Genomic DNA, 27082 nt, shown 5'->3' with positions numbered 1-27082 from the left:
AAAATTCGGTCACAAAATTTCACGAGAATCGGTTAAGAATTGCGACCTGTAGAGGAGAACATCCGGACATACGAAAGCAAAATGCCCGAGTCAAAACGTAGACCTTCGCTTCGCTTCGGTCAATTATGTTACTCGGTATAACATTTTGCTCCCAAAAATAACAATTTTTTTTTGGTTCAAGTAGGTTTACTTTAATATTAATTTGTCTATACTTTGTATTTAAATATGTAGGTATAGAGAAAAAGAAAAAAAGCTTTCAATAATGTCACAAAGTGTCCGGTCCCTTGAATGTTGTTATATAGAGTTAACACTGTATTTCATTACATATGAGAAATATATAGATTGAGCACTGTTGGCTTAGCAGTAGGTGTGATACTTCCAAACCAAAGGTTGTGTGTTTAAAGCCTGTCACCATTCATGTGGGCTTATTTGTATGTTTAATTTTTATTTACTATGCATGGCTACTAAACTCTTTCAATTTTATTTAATAGCATAGAAATGTAAATTTATAAGATAATCACAAGCAAACATTAACAACCTAAAGTTGGCTGGGGCATCGTCCCCAGGATGCTTGCTGCGTTTCCCCGCTGTGGGGCCGCTGGCTATTAATTTTTTTTTCTACCTTATCTTTAAATTGATAACCTTTTGGAACTTAGATATTACCAGTTACAATTTGGTGAATTAAAAACTATGACGGGAAAGTAGACTAATCAAAATAAAGCAAGTTTCTCCTCAAGGTTGGAAACCCTAGAGCCATGAATGTCAGCTCTAGAGTTGTCCGTTCTCGCGACGCGAACATTCTCTGTTTACTATAGGGAATATTCTCGAGTGAGAATGTTCGCCATACAAAACAGAGACATCTATAGTCAGCCTGCAGAATAATTTAATAGACAATTCTTGGAAATAGATTACCAAATATCAAAGCTCGGGCTCAGGATGAAATTGGAAAACTGCATAGGGTGGTATTCCACCTTTCCAATTTCTTTGTCCAGTGTGTATTTTGTCTCACATTTTGCTTAATGCGAGAGTGAGATGCAATGACATTGGACGAAGTTTCAGTTTTATTTATTTTGTTAAACATAGGTTACATGAATGATGGGTAGATACATAAATACATTTGCTCTCTATGTTTTACCCACTATGCAGGTGTACAAAAATTGTCTCGTGTGGTTATCAAATAAATGCATGCTTATGTCTAAAAAAAAGATAGATATTGAACATATGGAATACCACCCTTAGATAAGAACAATGAAAGAAGACATGATTGAGGTTCAGATAAGCACTTGTATGTATGTTCCTGGCGCTGGCATTGGTACACCTACTTAATAAGATTGAGATTACTCTACTAATATGGTGATACAACTGCCTATTGTTTACTTACTTAAGTACTTACTGCTAGCCTATCTCCGCAGACATTTTGTCTGTTTGCCCGGCCTCTCCCATATTCATCCATGCATCCCTGTGCAGAGCCTGTCTTCTCCACAAGGCTCCAGCCTGTTTACTTCTACTTGTGTTGCTGCTTTCTTTCTGTGTTTTCTTTTATTAAGGTGTGCAATATAGAGTATTTGTATTGTATTGTATAGATAGGCCTTTGCTAAGTTTACTACCTATATGAAATTCCAACATAATGAGACTAATACCAATAAACAGGTGCGTCCTATAAAATAATTAGTGTAATACAAACTTAAATAAAATAAATAACTTCTTGGATTTAATGGTGATGGACAAAAATTTAGCTTGACTTGAATTTAGTACTAGTACAATTTGGTACAATGTAATGTTTGAGAATTTTTTGTACATAGGTACATTGGTTGGCTTGATAACGACCACTTTTCACGGGAAATAGGGTCATACCTGGGATTAATTTATTTTAAGTACCTACATTAATCTCCTTTTAAAAACAAGGATCAAACCTGCAATTTGGGCCATAAGGTTCATAACATTAGCGTAAACATTTCTAGTACCTACCCTAACTTTATGTTTTTCAATATTACTACGATGCAATCCAAACATTAATATTATTATCTATTACTAGATAAGAGGTAAGGTATGAATGACCTCACCCAAATACGGAACTTAAGAAACGAAAACCGGTTGAATCTTTGACATAATTTAAGTTGTTATAAACATCTACGCAGATTTAATTGTAAATAGAAACAATGACAAAATAATCAAATTTATAATACTTACACAAATTCACATGACCAAACCCCGGGCTTCTCGAAACTGTTGACACTGCACTGTCCGTGTATATGCACGTTTCTTGTTTTAGTACTGTCTTTAGAAAATAAAATAAGAAGTGTTTTCATTGATAAACTATATAAACACAACACAAATCACTGTAAAAATCACGGTAAACCAATCCCCATCCTATCCTGACGTTCCCGACTAGCCGCCCTCTCCACTCTACCTCTGCCCTCTGTCCAGCAGCCTGCCTGCGCCCTAACTTAAGTGATACCAGCTCGAAATTTAAAACCGCACATTTAAAAACTGCCAGTCAAACGTCAAACCATCGTCAAACGAAAGCTTCACCAATAATTGCATGCGATTTGCGTTATATTGCGGAATTATAGTCCGACAAGAAATCGTAGAAAATTATTGAGAGCGCCACTTTCTACGTAACTGTCACATTTTTGATGTAAAATGCTTAAACATGGCAACAATTTAGTACGGATTTTTTTAGGTCCATTTTATTTAATTTCTACTATTTTATGTCGCATTATTGTAGTAAATATTGTAAATCAAAGCAAAATTTTGATATTAGTCTCCAACTAATCTTCTTGTAGATCAGAAATGACAATATGCCAATTTTTATGGGTACTTTAGCCGGCAATGATTTAAAATCGCATGCCATTTGTTTCAAGGTCTGTAGAGTCAGACCAAGAATAGTCTGCAGCGGATTTGATAGCCCACGCAGTGCAAGTGTTATTTTAAACGTTAAGCTTCTATGAAATTATGACGTATAAATGACACTTGCACTGCGTGGGCTATCAAATCCGCTGCAGAATTTTTTTGGTCCGACTCTAGAAGCCTACATTTGGAAAAAGTTTTCCCCACACTATTATTTTTTTAACTGGCTATACATTTTTGCTTAAAGCGACACCTATTGTCGAATAGTGTTATTAGTTGGACAAGCTTGTAAAGAAGTTTTCTACTATTTTCTTTCTGTTTCATAGATGGCGCTAAATACTATTTTATTAGATTAACCGTGACATCTAGTGGCGAGTAGCAACGTTAAGCATATAGTTATGTTGTTGTCAAGAGATGGCACTTTTCAATATATGGGGCACTAGGGCAATTAAGACGAGTAGGCAGGATGGTTATTTTGCAGTCGATAACCTGCATATGCCAATATTGCCAATATCAAATGACGAAAAATATGAACAAACGATGATGATGAATAATAATAACATTGAATAGGAAGGTGTTTTAAACTAAATGTAAGTTATGTTATTTAGATTTCGAAGGAAATCATTACAAAAAGTGTAGTGTAAGATATGTTATCTTTGACGTCGACTGTACTAATGTTGTACATCTTTCTCTAGGGTGTAGGTACGAGTTAATTCTTTTTTTATGACATTCACTTTCATACGCCAATTCTATAAAATAATGTCTATCTTTATATATTTATTTATTTATTTGACGACCGGTCTGGCCTAGTGGGTAGTGACCCTGCCTATGAAGCCGATGGTCCCCGGTTCGAATCCTGGTAAGGGCATTTATTTGTATGATGATATAGATATTTGTTCCTGAGTCATGGTTGTTTTCTATGTATTTAAGTATTTATATATTATATATCGTTGTCTGAGTAGCCACAACACAAGCCTTCTTGAGCTTACCATGGGGCTTAGTCAATTTGTGTAAGAATGTCCCTATAATATTTATATACTTATATTTATATTTATATATATCTTAATAAATTACGGCCATTTTTGCATAGGTACATTAATAATGTTATACATTTATTTACCTTCTCCCTACATGTTAGAAAACACTCCTAGCAGTAAAAATAGTTCAGCGAATGGCTATTCCCAGTACACAGTAGGTACACTTAACGAGCCGTCGGCTTGACGGGACCTATCTCAGCTTTCATCTACGGTCCCTTCATTATTTTTACAGCCAGATGTTAATCTCGGACGCATGTCAACGATAATAAGTACAACCTCAGTTTATCAGTTTAGTTTGCGATGTTTGTGAGCATTTAGATTTAGTATAAGTACCGCTAGGTATGCATAAAGTTGAAAATCTCAATCTCAGAATGACGGCTCGATTCGGAAAATGAATTAGATTTTTACTAGACTTCAACAAGTTACGATACGGATAATTTAAAGATATTTGTAAGATAGATATGTCAAATTTGTCATTTCCGTGATTCTGGAGGTCCTCTTGAACGATTTCGACAAGTTACGACTTAGATATCCAAGTCACATCTAGTCGATATCTAATGTAGATCTAGTTGATCTCTAAATCGTCTCAAGATCTTGTGATTATCTCGAAATCCGAATAGGCCTGTTAGTCTTGGTATCGTAATGTATTTATTAGGTATACAATTTAATCTCAAAAATTTAACAATACTTATAGGTAAGTACCTACATTTCCAAGCGCCTCGCGTTCTCGTGTACGCTTCTGGTGACCAGAGGCCTGACAGCTAACCACTAAAGCTACTTCGGCGAGAGAATAACTGGTCATCCAAAGAGGTAGCGCTACTAAGCCTCCTGGGCACCAAAACCCACGAAGGCAACCTTGGGAGCATTTTTTATTTGAAGTTTTATATAATTTAGTTTTAATATTGGTTAAGTAGGTATATTTATTTATTTAATCTTTATTGCACAAAAGAAAAACTTATCTTACAAAAGGCGAACTTAATGCCAAAAACATTCTCTACCAGTCAACCTTAAGGCAACGCAGAAGGATTTTGGGCGGTGCTACTGCTACTACTACTAACAAAATATATGAAACGAAAAGCTAAATTAAAATTTAACATACATATTCAAGCACGTATACTGTACATTTATTTAAAATATGTTGCGTTTTGCACCTACATTTTCTATATTTTAAAATGTTTTTGTTTCTTCAAAGACCTTAAATTAAAACATTCCGCAATTTTTCGTGGAAACAAAAGGCGATCATGAAAAGCAAGTAAACAATTAAAGACTCATAATAGGTATACCTACTACAAATATGTTTTAAATAATACAGTTTCAAGTTAAGTTCAAGGTTGCTTTCTAAATGAATACTTAGCTAAGTAAAATAATAGTTTAGTTTGGTAGAGCTATGAGGCAGGGCGACGTCACCCGCACGTGAGCGGAGCGCGTGCCGGCCGCGCACGTGACCCGCAGTGCCACACACGGGACTCAAGCCTTTCGGTACTTAGTTCCACAACTTTAACGGGTTTTAATCATAACTCGAAAGCTACGCAAACTTCACGTTTTTCAGGCTTCCTTCGAATTTTTTCTCCCTTTACAACCGAGTTTAAAACTCCGCCGTAAAACAATCACCTAGTTCTAAGGATTCATCCTTTAAAAATAAAAAAACAGGTATATTTTTGCTCTAAAATAAACGGCCCTTGCTGTGATTCGCTCGCCCCAACCGATTTGACAAGCGTACGTATTTTGCATTAAGTCGATGGCGGATAGCGGCAAGCGAAGCGGAAAACTTAAACTTACAATTAATATTAAAACATGCGCAATAAAATAAAGCGTGATAAAGCCAAGCAGTCGGAAAGTATTCGCGTCAGTCGAGCAGTGCTTTTGACATGGCTATTATTTCTCCGCTCGGCGAAAACGTAGTAACGCGCACAAAACTGCCCCTACCATTTTATAATTTCCAAACTTATCTATAAGGATCGTTTTTGCTTACATCACGAGTATCCTGAGTCGGTACGAGTTCGGAAATATTCATAGAGTCTCGGACGATGAATACAGCAGCGATGCAAATGATACAGGTTCTGATATTGTTCTACAAAATTTGCTACGAACCTTGTTTTGTGTTTTGAATAGCTACGCCGGAGTAAGGTTGCTAGAGTGGAATCCATGCGAATGAAATTGTAAAAACATAAATTTCTAGTAAACGGTGTTTATTGTTTACCTGGTTCTGTACTCGTTGTATTCCTAGTAAAGTACCTATGTTTGGTGTTCTAAAACCTGTCCAAAAGTAAATGGAAAAGCATTATACCTATTTAAATAGAAACGGGATAAAGTATTCACATCTTAATTTAATTGATACAATCAGCCGTATTCGAACAATGAGATACGTCAAATACTAGATATTGAAACGATATGGATTGGATATGTCAGTGTCAAACAAGTGTCAAAAGTGACGTTTTTGTTTGAAGAACAATTTATGCATCCTTGGTGCAATGCCTCAGGGGCTATTTTAGATTTAAGCTAGTTATTAATTTCGTTTAGTAGTAGGTACCACTATATATATATTGTATGTAAATAAATGATTTAATCATTATTGAGTACCTAATATAGGTATCTATGCGCATTTATATTATGACGTTGGGAATATATGTTAAAACCTTAGATACTCTAAGATTGATTAAGCTAGATAGGTCTTACAGGCTAATTCGCTATTACATGACGTGACGTAAGGACAGGAGCTTAACTAACTGACATCATTCAGATTTCGTTTTGATGTCAGGTGCACGTTCGAATTGGCATGTAAGGTATTTAAGCCCTAAGATCTCTAGATAGAGATCGCAGGGCTTAAAATAGAACTAAAGGACAATCAATACCTAAATAGTAAGTATTCTTTGTAAGAACCGCTTATTGTTTTATCTATGTACACTACATATTTAGAATTGAAGTGGATAATATGATATACATTAACAAATAATTTCATTTTAAGCTGCGGATACCACAGTCAAACCGTATGTATAGACTTGGAGCAATGTACTTTGAATAACCATAGTAATGTGCTCATTAAATAAATAAATAACGCTTCTTCATTTCCAGCAGCCTGCCTCATCTAAATGTACATATAGATATGATGTAAAGCAATCTACATTGAATGTGATGTCCCTTCCAACCCTTGAGAGGTAAGGGCATGAGCAGCGGCATCCCAACCGCCATTTTACACCAATCAACTCAAGTGCATACGAACACCAACGTAACGTGCTATCAGTACCGTACCGCATTCTTGAGGTATCTCTTAACAACATATCAAAGTAAAACGTTGTATAAGATTTTTTACGATATGGTTGTTTGATCATCGATATAGATCGACAGAGAACTACAGGTCAAAAGTTCATTCTCGAATCAAAATCACAATCGAATTGCAACACAAAGAGATAATTACTTATTAGTTATAGGTTGTTGCTACGACTCTAATTATAGGTTTTTATTGGTATGTTCGAAATACTTAGGTAAATGATTTTTTTATATGGCTATAGTATGTAAGTAGAGTGGATATTTTCTAAAGGCTTATTATTAACCGGGCAACTAAAATATTAAACAGGAACTTTCACTGGACATATAATAATATAATTTGGCTGTGCATTAATATTTTAGCACCAATAAATTTATATTAGCCTCAAATTTAAGCATCATATTATTAAAAAACTGGCAGCAAAATCAAGCCACCCAAAAAAATTATAGGGAACTTGAATTGATAGGTTGGCGTCTAAAATAATAAGTTGGCAACTAATATTTGTAAAGCGATCATAAAATTTGGTTGTACCTACATATACAGAATACCTAAGATACCTTAGTTGTCAAGCGGACCCCAGGCTCTCATGAGCCGTGGCAAAATGCCGCGAGGAAGAAGAAGAAGATACAGAATACCTAAGATACCTATATACATAAGCTTTAAATACTCCATTTTTAAATAATTTAAATTTAAACATATGCATACCTAGTACTTTAAATTGACAAATTTCCTAATCCACAAAACACCACAAATTTATTTACCAATAATACCCTGCTATACTTGCTATACTTATAGTCAAAATTCCTAATCATGAAACACCTAATGGCCATTATACCATTAGCTCTTTAAATTTTTAATTACTAATTTCAATAGTTACCACTGTGTTCTGCCAGAGTCAAAAGATAGGTGCGACGACGAGCGAAGCGAGGAGGAGCGTGTTAGGTTGACCGTGTAGTGACCAAACAAAATATTTTAAAAGAACTTCGTCTTTAAATTAATAGATAGCCGTTTTCTTTTTAAAATGTGCTAATAAATAGTCGCCAATATAATAATTCAGTTGCCAAATAAATATTTGGTACCTGCCTAAAAATAAACAAAAGCTGTAACGGCATTAAAATACAGCTCATATTGATATATTTTAAAGCTCTGTTTTTGTTGCCAAACTATTCATTTTAGTACTCATTTCTATTATTCTAAACTACCCAAATTCGATAAATTAGTTGACCGGTTAAATACGTGCGTTTTCTAAAGACTCATAGTCGCGGGCAGAAACTAGTGTAGGTAGGGTCAGTTGTTCTACATTGAAACAATCGGACACAGTGTAACTTTGCGATATCTCGGAAACTAGGTGTTACCAGTTAGTGCCGTCTGTCAAGCAAGGGCAGGCTCAGGGACCACCAGCACCTCCCCAAAACACGAGCGCGCCTCGGAGAAGGAGCACGCTGCTACGAGCATTATTGTGAATTCGTGCAACAAAAGTAATTTTTTTCATTTAAGTTTCGCAATTTTTTACCAAGATATAGACTCGAGTTTGGCGTTTTTTAAGTTTTTGTTATGTTCTATGTGTATTAAAGTTTATTTGGAGCTAAATATTTTTAAATTTCTTTCACTCTTTGGTGCAGTTTTTATTAATTGATTAAAAAAACACCCCCTAGTCTCACAATGAAACATTTTTATGTAGTATGTACAATGAAACATGATGTTCACTGAACACCAGTACCAGCACACAATGAAACAAACTAATTATTTTTTTAAATAATTAAAACCTATGTGCTAAATTTGTGAAACTAAAATACCATGAAAATTGGTAATAATTTGTTTATCATATGACAAAATATAAGATACTTAACTTTAGGAATGGCTGAGATAGGATGGCTTATATGTTGAATGTTTCATTGATGGCAAGGTTAAGGACACATGTCTTACATTGAAACAGTCGTGTATAAACACTATGTTGCAAGAAAGTGTATGAAATCAAGCATGGAGATGCTCAAAACCCTCCCGCGTCTACCTAGTTGGCAATCATGCTCCGTGGACATAAAAGGCGCCTTTTTCGCAGCATGCCGTACCTGCCGACCAGATTTTCGATTCACAATGAAACTCAGGTGTGTGTACAATGAAACAAGTCTTTCGCTTTTAGATATTTCAGCAATCTTATAATGATTCCATATGTCGGAAACCTTTTAAATAACTAATTTCAGCCTACCACTATTTTCTCCTTTCCTTTCTCATTAATTGAGTGAAAGCATATATGTATTAATGTCACTTATTTATTACACCGTTTCAATGTTTATTAACGATGTTTCATGGTAGACTATAATTATTACATTTGTTTCACTGTAAAAATCAGAGTGTTTCATTGAAAACATGCACAAGTACACAATGAAACAAAACTCATTTTTCAAAAAAAGGCTTATAACACAGGAACTGTTACAGGTAAGTAGAAACCAAGAATGCCATATGATAGCCACCAAAAGTGTTTATCTTCATACGAAATGTCACACTCATAACTTTAAAAACACCAGAGATAGAAAGGCTTGAACTTTTAGTGTTTCATTGATCAACAAGTTACCCTACATATATTACGATACGATGCGATACGATCATTTATTGATAAAAATTACTCTAATGTCTTCCTATATTGGCAGACAGCGCTCTTTATATCTAAGGCGCATACGAGGTGTTGATTTACCGCAGCCATTTTGTATATTTTTCCGAAGCACTATGTAAATGCGCTGGCTCGGAGCAGCAGGATTTCTAATGTAATTGACAGCTATATTGAGATTGTTTCGACTGCCGCGCTGCGGAGGGTTCGACCCTTCAATTTTCTACGCGTGCATGTATAATTTTGATGAGATTATACTGATTATCGATCACCGCTACATTCAAAGATTTGAGAATGGGTATTGAATAATTAGTTCGGTAATTTTTTATTTTTTTGTCACGATGCAGGCCCAATCAAATGTCGAACCTTTTAATTTCACTAACTAGTGTTGTAGCTTCTTAATTTAAACATAGGAAAGTAGATACAGCAAGCTTTTAAAGTGTATACCCACTTTATGAATTAATTACAGCTGTGTGTACTCGTATATGATGAAATTTGTGCCTACGCTCCTAATCTAACTGCATTGAAACCATGTTTTGAACATTCTAATTGTAGGATGTGGATGAAGATACTGGTTTTATACACAAAATCAGTCCCGAAACCGGGAATTCCTTTATCTCGCCAGACAAATTCAGTATGTATCAGTAGCAGTCCCTATAATTATAATAGGTTGCCAATGCAACTCTAAATTGCAAAGTTTTCGTGAAAAATATACCCCTAAACAAAGCCAATGTTTTAATAACGTGGCAAATACAGATCCTGGTGACATAGGACATAGGACACGTCCATTAGGAAACTATAAATTCCACGTATAGCAAGTAGGTCAGCTTTCCACATGTCCTCGGGCTCTGGGGGCCTCCCGTATTAGCAGATTGGACGCTCACCTAGATACTGAAAATTACGCTATTAAAACAAAAGCTTATGGCACAGCGACGAATATATTTATCGTTATTGGCGCCTTTTTTAAATACATAAATAACTACTTTTTTTTAGATCGTTCCTCATATGTCTTACAAGTAGATACAATAAATAATAAGGTATTTAAAAAAGGGTGTTTTCTGAGTTTATGAAAAATTCACAAGGAAAATTAAATAGACTATGTACCTATAAATCGATAGTACATAGGCACCTGAACAAAATAAGTAGGTACCGTTATGAGTTCTTCATTCCTGCTATTCAAAGGTTGTCTGAAACAGATCGCTTCTAAACGTTAAGATCGCCTGTAGCTACCAAATTCTCAAATAATCTCTTTATAATTTATTTATTTTACTTAAGCCCACTTGCACCATTCTCCTAACCCGGGGTTAACCGGTTAAACCGTTAACCCAGTGTCAAATTGGACTGGTAACCATGGTAACTCCAGGCTTAACCGGTTATCCCCGGGTTAGTGGAATGGTGCAAGTGGCGCTTACTTTGGTGCATTAATAAATATTTTGACTTACCTATAGGTACAGGCATTCGAACAATTCCTTCGTTCCTGACGATAACGTCAGCCGGGTAAAGCTAAACAGTATTTTATCAGCTCAATCTGTTTAATTAATTACTCAACTTTAAACAACAGTAATGTCAACAAACAGTAATATAACCTTTAAACCATTTCTCATTGTCAATGCGTGTCACAATTAAAACTGGGGGATGTTCGAACATTAAAATGCATATGTATTACCAAAAATATCAATGCAAAAACGATCTTATATAAAGGAAAATAAAGACCAATTTAAGTCATTTAAATGAAAATGTGTGTCCGAGGGAGTTTCGGTGACATGTGATAATAAAAACAAACGACACGTCAACATTCGTCGAGTTATCATTATGATCTCTGTATGGGGCAGTAGTAATACATATCAGACATTAAAACGTTTGGTAATGATGATTTCAGTTTAAATATTTTTTGTAGGGTTTTTAATGAGGCTTGAGTCGCGTAGTATAAGTACCTATGCATTCTTTTGATCGAAATCGATATCTAATTAGATTTCGTCGACTCTAACTACAATTATTAATGTAAGTGATTTTCTACACAGAGTATAATAAACTTTATGGCATTTATAATATTGTATACAAACGAAATTAATGTTAATATATCATAGTTACTTATTTTAGCTTTAGACAGAACGTTCTGCGAAGTTTTAAATTATAAATTAACCATGCTACATTAGATAAGTACAATCATTCCATTATTATTAACAATTAAAGAGTCTGATAAAAACTGCACGCTTGTTATTGTGGAGTTTACTCTAAGGCTAAAAAAACGAAGGCTAAAAATATACGCCATACTGCGATGCACCGTCAGCTAATCTTATTGGAAGCTCGGTAGAAAATATGAGTTTCAAAAAATTTTATCCGCATTCATCAACTTTTTTTATAAGTATACAGTTTTGGTTTATATATATTTTTTTTATCAAATTATGAAATCGGAAATCTGCCACTGGCCACCCTGTATATAACCTACTATGTACAAACCTTGTCCTCTCGGCGAGGTGCCCATCGCGCAGGCAGCATTCCCGCGCTGTATCTCGATAGCAAGTGTTTGCACTAGAAAGCTGCCAGCGTGCAGCGCGAAGGTCCCCTTTTGCCAAAATACATATAAGATTGGGTGAATAACTATAACAATGCATAAGAAGTTACTTATTTTTACATTCCAAGTACCATATACCTACTGTATGAAAACCATATGATTACTAATTACTTTAGGTACCTAACCAATCATAACCATGATGTATTTTATTTTATTTAATAACATTAATTATGTTCTCATAAGGCTCTAGGATCTAGTGCCTAACGCCAATTCTTGGGATTAGTTGCCAAGCGGACCCCAGGCTCCCATGAGCCGTGGGAAAAGCCGGGACAACGCGGGGAAGAAGAGGTTCTCAAAGGCTCTCGTAGGCTAAAATTGATATTTAGGTAATTAAATAGTAAATATGATTTGCTATCGAGCCCAGCGGGCTCAGCACGGTTCCATTTTTATCGACTATCACTATGCGCGTCCCTTTCGCACTTACATACTTGTTAGAACGTGACAGGCATGGTGACAAGGGATAAAAACGCGACCGTGCTAAGCCGCCAGATAATTGTTCGTTGTAACCAAGTGAATAAAATTTTCAGGAAATTAAAGTACCTAATACATCGTAGCTCCATATGGCAGAACTTATAATTGGTGTTAACAAACGCAATAGACATTTGATCTCGCGTAGGCGACGCCGAGTCGCCATCGAAGGGTGCGCCGCGATCCTCACTTGTTTTATTACAACGATGACTTGACAGTTATTATCTGTGATGAAAATAAATTTATTGTGGAATAAAGAAAAAAATATATGAATGGACTGACTAGAAGGGTGTTTATGAGAACTTTATCGGTAGCGTAGGTTTCTAATGGGGTAAGATGAAGTCATTTTACTCATTTTTAATATTGGGTTGCAAATGTTTTACCCTACAGTCAGCATCACAATAGCAGCTAAGACTACGCGTCGTATCATAATTACCTATCATTATCTAATAGCTTTACAAAATACAACAACATTGTGAAAAATCATTTGGAGTGTGAACTGTAGACATGTATTAATATTTATTACTATAAGCGCCACCTTGCACCATCCCACTAACCCGGGGTTACCAGAACAATTTGACACTGGGTTAACGTTTTAACCGCTTAATTCCGGGTTAGTGGGATAGTGCAAGTGGCGCTAAGAGCTATATCCATATCGACTGTGCTAGCTTTTAAAACATGTAACAAATTTATAGTTTAACTCTTGATTTTTTTGTCACGGACACCTATAGGCCCTGCTAAAATTGTCGCGCGAAAGACTAAAACACTTAAGTTAAAGCATAAAATTAGTTTATATTTTAATAAATAAAATTATAACGACTCTTTTTTTTTTTTTTTTTTTTTTTCAGAAAAGTATGGTACATTTTAAACTTATATTAGGTTCGCCAAACTTACGTTTAACGGCGACATGATGCACTCATTTTCAACGTTAGTACCTTAATCTAACTTACATTACTAAGGTTAATACATGATGATAACATATGAACACAGTATAAGCTGTCTTTATATAATATTTACCTATCCTATTTATTTAATCATGCGTTGTACCTATTAGCAACTTCTTAATTTTTGATTTAAATATGTTTTTGCTACCACATTCGTCTTCAATAATTGATAAACTGTTAAATATTCGCGGTGTGATATAGCTGCGCGTTCTTTTACCATAGTAGTTGCTAGCGGTAGGCTCCACGTATTTACGACACTTTAACCCTCTTGGTGCTCGGGTATACACCCGCGGAGTCTTGAATTCGGGACTACTATATTGTTCGGTTGCTATTAAGTACTTAACTTTATCATGCACTGGCAGGATGCTCAATTTCTTAAATAAGACCATATAATCGTTACTACAGTTAGCTTTAGTTTTTTTATCTATTATATTTTTTAATAACCGCAGTTGTAAGTTTAATATTTTGTCCAAATAAGTTTTAAAGGTGCGTCCATAAGCTATCAAGCCGTATCCAATTACAGCGTCAGCCAGTGCATGGTATAACATTCGTAATATTTTATTATTAACTATATTTTTTAAACTAATAATTTTACACAGTATAGACCTTAGTCTATTACATACTACATATATGTGTATTTTCCAATTAATGTGTTTATCTATAGTTATGCCTAGGTATTTGAATTTATCAACTACTTCTATTAATTTACATTTACAGTCACGCTTCTCAATATGTATCACGCTTCTCAATATGTACTACTATATATGTCTACTCATGACAGTATCAATTCAATCTTTTAGAACAGTTAAATGTCAAATATTGCCTTCCATCGAGGGTCCCACAAGCTCCCTATATTCTCTAAGAATTAATTGTCCAATATATTTCGGGTTTGTACTGTTTTATGATAATTTGTGTCAACGCCCCCGTTTTGAGTGTTTTACTCGTGTTTTATGATGCCGTTTCATCGAAACGGAGTATCAGTGTATGGAGGTTGTAGGTCGGTAAGCCTTTTTTCGTGTAAGTGTCCCTGTCCGCGAGTCAGTTCCTGCTTAACGGTGTGTTTTTAGTGCGCGCTGAATTTGATGTTAATGTACGTTCTGTGTTCATATCGCTGTTACTAACCATCATGGCGAAGGGTTTTTTTACAGGGTCTTTCAAAAATATGTGCATATAATGTTAGGTATATTTTTTATGTTTTCGTCTATTTTTAGCTGCAATTGAACAACATCCTATAAAAAAATTGAAGCACTTTATTAATTAAGAATTTTAGGATACAGCTAGGTATATACCGTATTTTACTTATACCATTGTACGATTGATTTCACTATCAAGCATGACAAAATTTACAAATCACAACTTCTACAGTTTTATTTTACGCACTGATATTGTAGTTAAATTGGTGTCATACGTTAAGATAGATATGACACCAATAATGCATCTTAGTGAGATCCTGTAGTCAGTGATAACTTAGTGTAGACCTTAGAGCATTTAATAACCGCTGTCGCCTTTAAGAACCCTCTGCCGAAAGCCTTGCACAATTGTGCAAACTTGTGTAGGTATGGATTGACGTTTATCTGACATGATTTTTGTACGTTACGTACGAATCATTTAGAAATAGCAATAGGTACATTTGACGTGCCCCTCCTCCGCAAAAATCGGCAGACAGTTTTGTACAGAAAATGACAGCCATGGCGTCTCCAGTTACTAAATACTCAAAGGTGTAGACGGACTCAATTCATTTCATTTAATTTCCATAGTAATACGTATACCTACAAGAAAGATGAATGTGTATCACATTACATGGGTACATACATTGTTTTAAATAGGTACGTACCTACACGCGTCCACAACCAGCAATACTACTCAACAAAATAGAAACCGAGTGTTTCGTGACCACGGCTTGTTCACTGGGTTTAACACCTTATAAATCTTCCCATAAAATATACAACGTTGTTGCTTTCGGCCATTTACATTCTTTGTAGCCCAAAGTCCGATCTTGATATAATTAACAAACACATGTTTTATTGAGTTTGGGGAGAACCTAGTCGGTTGTTATTTTTCCACAGTTGTGTGTGTAAAGTTACAAAGTAATGCTTTAGTTTCAGCAGGAAACTGTTTAGACGACAACGGTTTTACTCACTTCAATTTTTAGTCGCTATTGGCGACATGTCTAAACAGTTCAAAATATGTCTCACGAAAGTTTAATTTCGATAAAATTTCAGCAGTGTTCATTTTATATATTAGTTACTTATTTTATGCATCGTTTTAAGTAACTTTTAGTAGAAACTTACCTACTACATACTATATAGTAATTGTTGCCGTCTATTTCACTAGAAATCCTGATGATCGGTCCTGAACGTACCCCGGCGTTTTGGTTGCGCAAAACATAAACTATTTTAACATTTCTTAGGGTGATTATCTCAACGATTTTTTTTTTGCGGCGGAGCTGATAATGAATTAATGACAGTGTGGACTAATTGTTTCACAATGGTATTTTTTTTTCTGAAAACCTTACACAAATTATTATCTTAAGCCAAATCGCAAAATGTTATAAAAGTAATTGTTATTTATTAAAAAAATGTTTTTCGCCGCAATTATAATTTTGGTGTAGTGTCCCGAATCCGTCTTTCTTGAATGATTTCTATAGTAGAACCATAAAATCCATTGATTTAACTAAAACTTTACAAACTTTTACTCGTTATTAGTCTACGTATATTATATTATAAGAAAATAAAAGTGAAGATTAGTACATGAATTGATACTCTAAACTAAGCATATCTGAGCTTACTACCTATTTTTGACTCATAGCTTGGTAAGTATTTTACAATAAACAAAGTTTTAAGCCCCCAAAGCCCCGAGGTACCTATGGAATCCTGAGACCAGCGGGCTCAGCACGGTTCCATTTTTATCGACTATCACTATGCGCGTCCCTTTCGCACTTACATACTTGTTAGAACGTGACAGGCATGGTGACAAGGGATAAAAACGCGACCGTGCTAAGCCGCCAGGAGCGGTCGTTTTGGTCGCGCCAGGCATTACTCACTTCGTATTTCACCCTACTGACATTCGCGAATGAAATTCAATATAAGTATGTACCTACTTTTGTAAATCATTTATTTACATACAATATACACACAGTGGTACTACTAAACGAAATTATTAACTAGCTTAAATCTAAAAGAGGCCCCTGAGGCATTGTACCAAGGATGCTGGCGGCATTTCCTCGCTGTATCGCAATGCTGATACGTTGTGCGAGGTAGCCGCCAGCTCTTCGGTCACCAGTTACGTCAATCAGACGCTTCGCGATTTCTGCAAACAACTTATGCGCGCTGGGACCCCAGAGCGGTTACCGCAAAAACCGAAGTTCGCAATTTGCGGGCATTTTTCTCTTTCACTCTAATTACGCCTTCATTGGAGTAAAAGAGAAAGATCCCCGCAATTTGCGAATTACGGTTTTCGCGGTAGCCGCTCAGGACGCTAGGACCTATTACTTAGTTGTTCATACTTTCTTCGTTTTGTAATTCCCACGAAAGCGTTTAAGTATTAATTTAATAGAGCCATAGTAATCCGAAGCGCGCTTAAAGCGGTGTTTTAAAACCTGGAGGCCTATTTACAACTCGCCCCTTGGATAGATTGAGACGGGAGCCCTAACGGTTTTTTTGTGTCGGTGTAAATCTTAAGACGCGTTTACGATGTTTAACGTGTGTCCTATTGTGAGGGATCAAGCGAAAATTGATACTTTACTACTAACTAGTGGCTGTATGAGCTGAAGAGAGAAAATTATCCTAAAAAATGATTCGACAAAATATCCATATACTCATTGAAACTGTTCACAAAATTTAACGACAAACGGTTGAGAAATGTGTCCTACACTGGAGAGCCGATTATACGAAAACATTTTTGCTTAATCTGAAAAGTAGACGCTCCGCTCGCGCTTCGCGCTCGCTCGGTCGCGGCTCGCAAGATTGGACGATGTAGGTATATTAATATCACCCGTGAGACTCCTGCGTTTGAGTCTCTCGGCGCGATTCGGGAAATGAATTAGAGATTAACTAGATACGATATAGTAAAGATATGTGACGTCCCACGGCAAAAGGTACCTTATGGCGGCTGGCGCCGCGATTCGGGGAATGAATTAGAGATTGACTAGATATGAAATAGTAAGGATATGTGACGTTCCACGGCAAAAGGTACCTTATGGCAGCTGGCGCTTACGTCGCATAGCGCCGCAATAATATTGGAGCGGCGTTAATAATAGCGTAAGCGCCGACCGCCATAAGGTACCTTTTGCCGTGGGACGTCACATATCTTTACTATATCGTATCTATTAGCTAATCTCTAATTCATTTCCCGAATCCAGCCGTCTGACTGTCCTGTTTGACTCTTGTCCTGTGAGAAAAATGTACTGTTCGCGATAACACACTAGTTTTCTCTCCTGTGGGCAATAGTTAACAGCTTGTGGGCATGTAAGTAATGATTTTATCATAGTTCTCTAAATAAAAGGAGGATCTTTTCACGTGGATAAGGGTTAAATAAGAAAATTAACCTTTATAGCCCTTAACTCTTGTGTATGTCTACAGGAAAGACATAACACAGTGATCTCTTTGACCCTAATACAGCTGCAGTTGCTATCCGACTGTCATCTTGAAATATAAAACATGCTGGACCCCTATTAGATAAGCGACGTTTGACGTATCGTGTTGATCTCCCGTTGATGTGGGAAAAATCATAAGTTCTCCTATACGTACAATGTCAAAATTTGACATTAGCAATTGTTCGCACCTGGCTGTTGTAAATCCGCACTTAAACACTGCACTTTAAAGTTCACTTTCCTATCACTAAGCACTGTTACTTTTACTACTATACTTCACTGTATCACTGTCACTTTACTTTTGGTTACTGACTTGACCATGGAAACTGTTTGACTCCATTGTTTTTAGAAAACATACCGTTAGCTAGTTTGCATTTTAAAAAGAGACATCTAGCGATCAATTCAGTAATTAATTTAGAGTATGTACATTTATGCGGCAATTTTAAATCTCAACATCCTCCGCCGCCAAGGAAGTATTCATTGATTACTAGTTAGGAAGTCGACACAGCTTGGTAATCGGCCGTTGTGTGATCCCGAAAGCTGTGCGAATATCATACATACGAGTCAATCCATCAGTGCCAGGGTACTTCTTAAGTACTCTACCTACTCTCCAATTAGCTGGTGGAAATCTTCCATCTTTGATCAATACCAGTTCTCCAATTTCTAAATCCTTCTTAGGTGTATTCCATTTTGGACGCAATTGCAAACGAGAAAGGTATTCGCTTTGCCATTTAACCCAAAAATCTCGTAGCATTCGTTGGGTCAACTGCCATCTCGATAAGCTGGATATGTTACTCTGCTCATTACTGCGATCTGGTAAGCAAATCAAGGGTTCGCCGACCAGAAAATGTCCAGGTGTCAAATAATCTAAATCATCGCCTAATGGAGCCAATGGACGTGAGTTAAGACACGCTTCAACTTGCGAAAGGACCGTATAAAATTCTTCGAACGTCAGGGTTGCGTCTTGCATTATTCTTTTCAGATGATATTTCGTCGATTTTACACCGGCCTCCCATAGTCCTCCAAAGTTTGGTGCTCCAGGGGGAATATATCTCCAACGAGTTCCTCTGTCGTCTAAACTTTTGAATAAGTCTTCTGGGATTTCGTTGCGACCTTGTTGCCACATCTTCAATAGTTCTTTTTCAGCTGCAACGAATGTTGTACCATGATCACTCCAGAGTTCCTTGCAATGACCACGCCTAGACACAAATCTTTTGAAGGCAGCGATAAACGCTTCTGTGGTCATATCGCTGACTAGTTCCAAATGTATGGCTTTGGTAGACATACACACAAATAAAGCAATATATGCCTTGTATGTCTTAGCTCCTCGACCTTTACTCATTCTGCATGTGATGGGACCGGCAAAGTCAACACCGCTGATAAGGAAAGGGCGGGAAGGCTTCACTCGAACTACCGGTAAGTTTCCCATCAACTGAGTATTTGTTTTCGCATTGTATCTTGCACACGTTATACACTTCTTGTAAAACTGCCTTATTGAAGAACCTCCTTTAATAATCCAGTATTTGCTTCTCAAATATGGTGTCATGAGATGCGGCCCTCCATGAAGAGTGTTTTTGTGAGAATCTTCCAACAAAACAGGTAACAATACGTTGTTTTTAGTTATAATAATAGGATGCTTTTGATCCATACTCAACTCTGCGTGTTTCAGTCTTCCTCCTAATCTCAAAAGACCTTTATCATCCAGATAAGGTGTGAATTGCAGTAGACGACTGCTTTTCTTAATAGTTTTTCCACTTTTCAGGTGATCAATCTCTTCAGGAAATTCTATCTCTTGGGACATCTTTAAACACAAGGTAAGTGCTTCATCTTTTTCTTCACAGGTTATATGTTTACTAATATTCTTTTCTCTTTTCAGGATCTTCAGCCATCTTCTACAATACGAAATCACGTCCAGAAGTTTTTGCAGTGACGAGTATTTCTTCAGTAAGGTAAGCTTTTCAGAGTCTGTTTCTATGGTTGTTGTCTTACATTTTACTAACAAGCGTTTCTCTAATTCTGTTTCAGGTATGGAGTCGACGGGTATGGTGAATTCAGGTTCATGTAAGAATTCCGGACCATTGAACCATAACTGATTTTGTTTCAGCTTGCTGGGTGACAGACCTCTGGAAGCTGGATCTGCTGGGTTATCCTTGGTATTGACATATAACCAGTGTGTGTCTAAATTGCCCCTTATGTCAATCACTCTATTCTTGACATAGGGTGTCCATCTGTTAGGATCTCCTTTTATCCAGGCTAAAACCACTTTGGAGTCTACCCACGCATAGGTTTGTTGCAACTCGATATTTAGAACTCTCATAACGTGTTTCATGAGTTTGCTAAGTAGCGATGCTCCGCATAGTTCAAGTCGTGGCAAAGACAATGGTTTAACAACTGGTGCAACTTTGGTTTTTGCAGTAATTAAAGACACTTGACATAGTGACCCATCTTTGGGTACAACTCGAAGGTACACGACTGCTGCATATCCTGTCTGGCATGCGTCAGAAAATCCATGTAACTCGATCGCTGAATTTTTACTAGAACCAGTCCAACGATCAATCTGTATCGCTGATAACGCGGGTAAGTCTTCTTGGTACTGGATCCATTCTTCTTTTAGATCTGTGGGTAGTTCCTCATCCCAATCTAGCTTTTCCAACCATAGCTTCTGCATGAACATCTTTGCCTTCATGATTGCTGGTGCTAACCAACCCAACGGATCGAAAAGTGAAGCGATCTGTCCGAGTACATTTCTCTTTGTAACAGGTTTTTCAGTATTGGTTTCCTTTTGTGTAACTTTGAGTTTGTCTTCATCGATATTCCAAATTATTCCGAGTGTCTTTATTTGGCTCTTTCTACTCATGTCTACAGTGTTTGAACTCTCTCTCTTTTCAGGTTGTATGGCCGACATAAATTCTCTGCTGTTAGAAGCCCACTTTTGTAACTCAAATCCACATTTGCTCATTACTTTGTTCAGCTCTTCGTGTGCTTCTAATGCTGACTTCACATCATCGAATCCTGTAAGTACATCGTCCATGTAAAAGTCTCTGTCTATAATTTCAGATGCTCTAGGGAATGCGTCTTTCTCTTCTTTGGCCAGCTGTTTTAGTGTCCTTATTGCCAAATATGGTGCTGATGCTGTGCCAAATGTTACGGTTAGCATTCTGAAATCTTGAATCTCTTCTTTTGGATCAAATCTGTACAAAATTCTCTGATAGTCAGTGTCTGCTTCTCGAACCTTGATCTGTCGATACATCTTTACGATGTCTGCCACAAAACATATCTTGTTTTGTCTCCATCTCATGATGACATCTCTTAGCTCTTCTAGCAGAGTCGGTCCAACCAGTAGTTCATCATTGAGAGATACTCCATTAGATCCTTTACAGGATGCGTCAAAAACTACTCTCACTTTCGTGGTCTCCCGATCCTCGCGAACCACAGCATGATGTGGAAGGTAGACTGTTTTCTCATCTTTCTCAGGCTTGCCTACCGGTTCCATGTGTTTCAAGGTAAGGTACTCTTTAATCACGTTATCGTACTCAGTTTTCAATTTGCTGTTGTGTGCTAACTTCCTCTCTAGACATTCAAGTCTTTTGACAGCAATTGAACGGGAATTTTCGGGAACAATCGGTCCCAACTAGCAAATCTATGTGCTATAAAAGTTGAGAGCACGTTTTTATTTTCGCTTTTTGGTGCTATAAAAGGTGTAAAAACAGTCGAATAAAAGTCCTGTAAGCGTTTACTCAACGCGAAAAGGCGCACTTATACAGACTAAAAGTGTTATAAAAATCGAGTAAGCGCTGTATAAGAAGCAAATCGATGCTGCAAGAGTTGAGTAAAAGTGGATAAAAGCGCTTCTAGTGTTTTAATAGCAACGATAGTGCTTTTATTCGACTATTTGTTCTATAAACATGGGCAATTTACTATTACTCAGTGAAAGTGTTCTATAAAAGCAGCCGCACTGCTTTTTCTCAGCAAAAATGTTTCGTAAAAGTAGCCGAATTGCTTTTACTCGGCATTTTAAATGTGTAAGAGTGCAGTAAATGCTTTTATTCAACTAATATGTGCTAAAAACGATCTCAGGTAAGCGATTATATTACAATTATTTTATTATGTTTGAGGCCTAATCGTCTTCACGTGTCTAATAAAACAAAAAGGTACTTAAGTATTTTTTTTACTGCTGTCATCCATGACATTTATTTTTACCGTGATTGTGTACATAAGTTTTTACTGTCTGTAAGTACACGTAATACAGTAAAACCTAGCGCGATAAATACTTTATTGATAAAACCAAAGGCACTGGTTCATATATATTCATGGGCCGTCTATTTTCTTAAATTTCAATAAAAAAATATTAATTAAAATAAGTAAAAATTTGCTTACACGATCTAGTTTCTCTTATATCTCATTAATTCGACTATAAGTCGAGTAACTGCGTTTACTGCTACACTTATAGCACATGATGTCGCCATGTTTATGGATTTATAGTCCGGTGGCCGACTGCATGAAACCCTACCTGATAAAAAAATAGAAAAATCCTACTCTGTAGGGGTAGCTGACTTTTAGCAGCTTCAACTGCTCTTGGACGGCCGTGGCTTAACTTGGCAATTTTTGCGCAAGTGGCAAAAAAGTGGTACAAATATTCATCAAAAAACAAAAGTGGTCAGCTACATCCTGTGTTGGCTGGTTCCTGTGTCCGACCGAATTTGTGGTACCAAGTGAGCTACAATTTACCTCATCGAAAAATAGAATGTCACTTGTATGGTAGGATAGCTGCCATTGACATTTTTTGTAATGCGGACGGACTGCAAAAGCTGCCAGGCTAAGGTGAGACCAACCAAGACATACGTCAACAAATTTAATGTAGGTATTACAATCAGTTTTTTTCCGTCTATTTTTCGATGAGGTAAATTGTAGCTGTCACGTTGTACCACAAATTCGGTAGGACACAGGAACCTGCCAACACAGGATGTAGCTGACCACTTTTGTTTTGCTGTCCTCAATTGTATTATACGATGGGGTTTTTTTTTGATGAATTTTTGTGCCACTATTTTTCCATTTGCGCAAAATTTGCCAAATTAAGCCGCGGCCGACCAAGAGCAGTTGATGCTATTAAAAGTCAGCTACCCCTACAGAGTAGGATTTTTCTATTTTTTTATCAGGTAGGGTTTCATGCAGTTGGCCACCGGACTATATTGAAACGACAACATGGCTGACTTGTGCTGTTAATGTAGTTCAAAACTCTTTAAAAGTACTCTAAGCTGAATACATTTTGAATAAAACCTGTAAATACACTTCAGCTCCTATAACAGCGGTTTGAACCCCATTACCCGAATTATGATATAAGCGCGCTGTTACAGCAGCATTGTTGCCAAATGGTTATTGGATTGCTTTTAATAAGCTTTTATAGCAACAGAGAAGAGAATTGGGTAACAGTTGTATTAAAGCGCCTTATTCAGACAATTAGCTATTCTATAGCTGTTATATGATTTTAATAGAACAATTATGCTGAATAAAAGTGATTTAGTAGCGCTAACTCAGCATTTATTAAAAGATGGAATAAAAGTGCTAAAAGATAGTGCTATAAACGTTTATACGACATGATTATAGCACTAATTAGCGAAAATTGCTAAATAGTCGAGTTAACCGCTTTTATACGATATATTGGTGTTTCAACAACCGTAACTCGGCTGTTATACGATTACAGGCTGAGTAAATCAATTCTTATACGACTATTTTGCTAGTTGGGGTGTATCTCGTACGAATGGTAGTCCAACAATGAATCTTCCATCCTCATCTCTCGCTAGTGTTTTCTCATAAATCTCTTCAGCTCTTTTCTCTAGAGGTGTCAGAGTGTCTTTGCTCTCATTATCTAGCGTCTCCGATTCCCAAAATCTTTGCAGCATGTTGTCTAGGCTCACACTCAAATGCATGCTAACAATTCTTCCATTCTTCCCGTGCTCTTCACCGGGTGCTCCGCCCGAAATTATCCATCCGAATAACGTCTGTTGCGCTATCGGTGATCCTGGTTTGCCCTTGATGACTCCACTCATTAAAATGTCTGTATAGACATGCACACCAAGTAACAAATCTATCTCTCCAGGATTGTAGTATGTAGGATCAGCTAACTCCAAGCCATGTAGTTGAGTCCATTGTTCTTTATTGATCTTCGTAACAGGCATTATGTCAGTAACTTCTTTTGTCACGTAGGCGGTGCAGTTTAGCTTGTAGCTCTCGTTGATTCTCGATACTATTTGTATTTCCGCCGCGTGCTTGATTGGAGTCGACATCTTCGCAACACCTGTCACTTGACCCTCCACCCTTGTTCGTTTGAGTTGTAGTTTGTTAACTGTCTCCTCTGATATAAATGACTCTTCCGAACATGGATCTATGAGTGCTCGAACTACTTGTGCTCCTCTGTTTGTTATAATATTCACTAGTGCTGTAGCTAAAAGAGTAACCCGTCTCTGAGAGGCACAGTGAGATACTATGTTGATTGTTGGTGTAGCTTGCTCTTTGTTTTCTTTCTCTGGTTTTTCTACGAGTGATACAGTGTTAGGTTTCGTAACGTGCAATAGTGTGTGATGCTTTCTCTTACAACGCAGGCATGAAGTATTACGCTTGCAAAATCTCACGCTATGTCCAGGCCGTAGACAGTTGAAGCAAAGACTCCTTGTTTGAACCTCCTTGGATCGTTGCTCGGGATCCAATTTAGCAAACTCTTTGCAGTTGTAGATGAAATGATCTTCATTACAGAAACCGCATTGATGGTTGGAGTCTGTGGTACTGCTAGGAGTAGCAGTTGCATGGAACGTCTTGGCTCTAACTTGAGGCTTCTCTTTTGGGTGCGCAGTTTGAACCATCTCCAAAACTCTAAATCTTCCCTCCAAAAATTTGCTGAATTGTTCCAATGTCGGCAAGTCTTCCACAGATAATGACTTCAGATCCTCTTCCCAGTGCTTGTGTGACTCCGTATCTAACTTGTGCACCAATAGATGTATTATGATTGGATCCCAGTTATCGATACTAATGTCATTGTTCTTCAAGCTGTTCAGACATTCTGTAGAAATATCCAGCAATTCTTTGACACCTTTGGCAGATTCAACGCTCAGTTTCTTTTGACCCAAAAATCTATTCAAGATTGAGTTAACCATAATCCTCTTGTTATTGTATCTGTTGTGTAAGGTATTCCATGCTACTTCATAATTTTTCTCAGTAATTTGAATGTGCTTTAGCAGTTGTTCAGCTTCGCCACTAAGACTACTCTTCAAATAGTGCAATTTCTGCACTGGGCTCAATGAACTCTGATTATGAATGAGAGATGTGTAGAGATCCTTGAAAGTCCCCCAATCATTGTAATTTCCATTGAACTGTGGTATATTAATCTTAGGTAGCTTAACTTCCTGGCTCTGTGGTCTGATGGATTGCTTCTCCGTTCCTGATGTATGACTCGTTTGCTCTCCTTCTAATTTCGTAAGTATCTCCGCTTTGGTGTCTATATACAACTCTTCTCCATTGTCGTATATCTCTTGCGTAAAATATTCGTGACTATTTCGTTGTTCTGTTGTCGCTATCTTCACTATCTCTCGGTGAGTGTTTTGAAAAACTTCCCAAAGTTTGTCTAAATTCTCCACTCTGACTTGCAAGTATGACTTGGTAAGTCTCGCCTTGGGACACTTCTTGAAGTTTGTAGCCGTTTTCTGAAGAAGATGTAAGTTATCCGCTTGTACTACGAATAAGGCTTCCATTTTGACTGAGTCCAAATTCCAAGAATTTTCTAAGTTCCAAACTTCTAAGACACAAGTTAGTGAAAAATATTCAAAGTCTTTTAATCACAGAATTTTTCTGTTCTAAATTCTATGAAAATTTTCTAAGTCTCGGATACTCGAAAATTAGACTATGTTCAGAACACTACGAAATATTCTAAGTCCCAAATATCGCGGAAAATTTTACAAGTTCAAAGTACACTTCGCGAAATTCTACAAGTCCAAATAAACGGAACGATCTTACTCAATTATAGTCCTTAGTGCAATCCGATAGAGTCCACTTTGCACTGCACTATCACTCGCGTCACAGCCTGATCCGACTCGAATAGGACCAAATGTTCGCACCTGGCTGTTGTAAATCCGCACTTAAACACTGCACTTTAAAGTTCACTTTCCTATCACTAAGCACTGTTACTTTTACTACTATACTTCACTGTATCACTGTCACTTTACTTTTGGTTACTGACTTGACCATGGAAACTGTTTGACTCCATTGTTTTTAGAAAACATACCGTTAGCTAGTTTGCATTTTAAAAAGAGACATCTAGCGATCAATTCAGTAATTAATTTAGAGTATGTACATTTATGCGGCAATTTTAAATCTCAACAGCAATACACAGTTAGGTGACAACCAAACCAAACCGAACCACCCCGAGTTCAGAGTTGAGTTTTGGTTGTACCAAATGATATTATCCACAGGTGATCGAATCAACACTTGATAGAATCAACATGCAATAAAATCAACTGTTGATTTGAAGTGAATGCGAAATCTGACAGTTGTACATGTCGAATTTCACCCCAGTTCTACTAAAATCCTATGACTTAAGCCCAGGTTTTCTTTGCAGACCTTTGCCATAACATCCCATGAACAGTAAAACAACCTTTAAGACGATCGTGAAATTTTTAACGTCCACACGGTCAAGATTTAAAGTAACGGTCATGGTATTGCTTCTGGATTTTGGCGGTAGGTACTGGTAGGTTATTTAG

At 36.9% G+C, this 27082-nt stretch overlaps 1 protein-coding gene across 1 annotated transcript in view; it reads right to left on the bottom strand.

The window, feature by feature from the left end:
* LOC134798204 (growth arrest-specific protein 1-like) overlaps nucleotides 1-27082 on the bottom strand; it is a 454209-nt gene that overhangs the window by 38592 nt on the left and 388535 nt on the right. The window lies entirely within an intron of this gene.

The sequence above is a fragment of the Cydia splendana genome, chromosome 16 (genome assembly GCF_910591565.1).
Source record: "Cydia splendana chromosome 16, ilCydSple1.2, whole genome shotgun sequence".
Lineage (NCBI taxonomy): Eukaryota > Metazoa > Arthropoda > Insecta > Lepidoptera > Tortricidae > Cydia > Cydia splendana.
The sequence above is the reverse complement of the archived record's forward strand: the minus strand, read 5'-3'. Positions and strand labels throughout refer to the sequence as shown.